Source organism: Conger conger, chromosome 14, assembly GCF_963514075.1.
Source record: "Conger conger chromosome 14, fConCon1.1, whole genome shotgun sequence".
Lineage (NCBI taxonomy): Eukaryota > Metazoa > Chordata > Actinopteri > Anguilliformes > Congridae > Conger > Conger conger.
The window spans coordinates 1141050-1143549 of NC_083773.1; positions in this window are offsets into that span (position 1 = coordinate 1141050).

Below are 2500 nucleotides of genomic sequence, written 5' to 3' on the forward strand. Positions count from 1 at the left end.
TTCACAAAGAATAGGTACAGAACCCCCCAAAAAAGGAAAATCTATAAATTATATGACAGCTTGGATTTAGCCCCTAAATAAATAACACAGGGCTTGCTGCCAAGGTAACAGGGCGCTTTATGTATATTTTCATATGTTCATACATTATATATAAATATATGCTACACCTCCGGTTCAAAGGTATAAAACCCCTGAGATTTAAGGAGTCTTTTAAAGATATGTGCTCACTTAATCACTCCAGAAAGGGCCCCCTTGAGCTAGTCTAATATTATAATTAATTAATTCAGCAAAAAAGGGTATTAAATTTCCTCCCTCTAAGGATATTATCTGAATTCATTGACCTTTGTGAAAATCGCCCTCTAATTGTAACCAGGTTCCGTTACATTTACAGACTAACAGGTTTTTTGCTTTAATAATAATATTGTGGAGAGGCTCATTCGGAGCTCTCCATAGTGTTTAAATCTCCCTGCCATGCAGTGATCCTTCTCTTTATCTCCCCGGCACACTGCTCTAAAGCGAAGAAACTTTTCTTATTACCAGGAAAGCAAAAAATAGCATCCAATTGTAAGTCGCCGTACCTCTCGGAGGTAGCCTGGTCTCCCGGGTGGATAGAGCTCTCGGTAACTCTGTGTGAAGTTCACAGGGGTTTACGTGCGATACACTGGGGGCTTTAAGTGGGATTGGCACGGTGGCAGTTTTGTTCAGAACTTTAAATCATCAAATATGAGAAAGAAACGATACGTCTCGAGTGGAGAGAGGGACGCAATCCTCCGGAATGTAATTATCCGCCGGCCCTCTCGGTGAATGAAACTTTGTAAATGCATAATAATTACGGCACAAATTCCCATACAGGTCCGCCGTGCGTTCGAGACGCCCTTTTATGAATCAATCATCCAATCCCCACAACGATGAAAAAATGCAAAAAGGTTAAGTTTATTCTCCACAACATTCACGCACAAAAAGTAGCGTTGTAGAAAACCAAATTTTCTAAATGTGTTTCCTGTGGAAGAAACAGGTTCTTTGAACAAAAGGATAAAGTGATAATTTACATTACATTTACATTTTATTTAATTACAGCAACGAAGCCCTTATGCCTTTTGCAGAATTGTCTGTTTTGGTGCGATGGCATATTCCCGTACGTCTGTGTCAATAGAATGACGTCTCATATTAATGCCTTTAACCAAGAAAATATTGAATCCATTGACAATTGATTTATATTTTACTTGACCACGTATTTTTTCGTCTGCCATTTAATGTAAAAGGTTTTGAATGTAAAAGTGTTTTTAAGATAAAATTATAGTACAATGTTATATGATCAAGGTTATATAATTTTTGTTGCCTTCACTTTTTGCGGTCAAATTTTTGAAATCTGAAAAGACAGCTCATTATTAAACATAATTTTAGCATCATTATTAATTGAAAATAAGCGTACTCTTTCTGCCACAATATGATTAAATAGCTTTGTCAGATCAGTGAATTGCATAGCTGGATATTTTTTAGCTTGACTGTGAATACATACCATTTTATTCACCATTTTATTTCCATATTTTTCCTATTCATTTCTTTCTCCCCGAAATGTGTAATGGCAATCTGTCTTTAATCTCCCAATGCAAATACAGTCCATGCCATTCATTATGACTGCATGTGTGCTGTATGCACTGACAATAATTATCACCCTTATTAACTCCATACAGTTGTGTACACTAATCCATCTGTTTTGAAACCTGTAGCTGCCCCAGTTTAATTCCAAGAATTTCAAAACACCTTTGCGGTTTATTGAAAATTAGATAGACGAGTTAGATTTTGTCATGGCAGAGTAGGATCATATCAGATTTTGTACATTCATGAGTAATTCATATTTTGTTTTGCTGCTTCAATGCAAAAACGCTAAAGTTCCTGTCCTCAGCTTATTGTCTGGACCCTACTGCATATCACTGCACGTACTGTACAGCAGGAGTGATGGCAGAACTAGAGAACAAACAGTTTATTAATGATAAGATGCCCAACACATCTTCAGACTGGGGTGTGAACATGTACAGTGCGATCCAAAAGTCTGAGACCACTAGTGAAAGATTTTTTATAAATTTTCCTAATTTAATAAATACTTTTTCATTACAAATTATATTATCAGCATAACAATTTAAGTGAGAAGTTCAATCTGTGAAAACTATACACAAATTTCGGAATTTTTTGGTATTTGGTATGTCCACCTTTTGCTTTAATGGCAACGTGCACTCAAACTGTCCAAAACCTGAGGATCCACGTTATCCCAGTATTACTTGACAACGTCCCAAAGAGCATGTTGTGATGTTACTGAATGCTTTGCATTTGTCAGTCTTCAAGGGCCCTCATAAATATCCAACGGGGTTGAGGTCAGGTGGTCGTGGATGGTCCAGCACTCCTTCCTCTTCTTTGGTAGTTATTGCGTAGATTTGTTAAAATGTTCTGTTTATTTTCACGATTACTTGATTTATTTTTCCCTCCAGATTTTCAGTGTTGT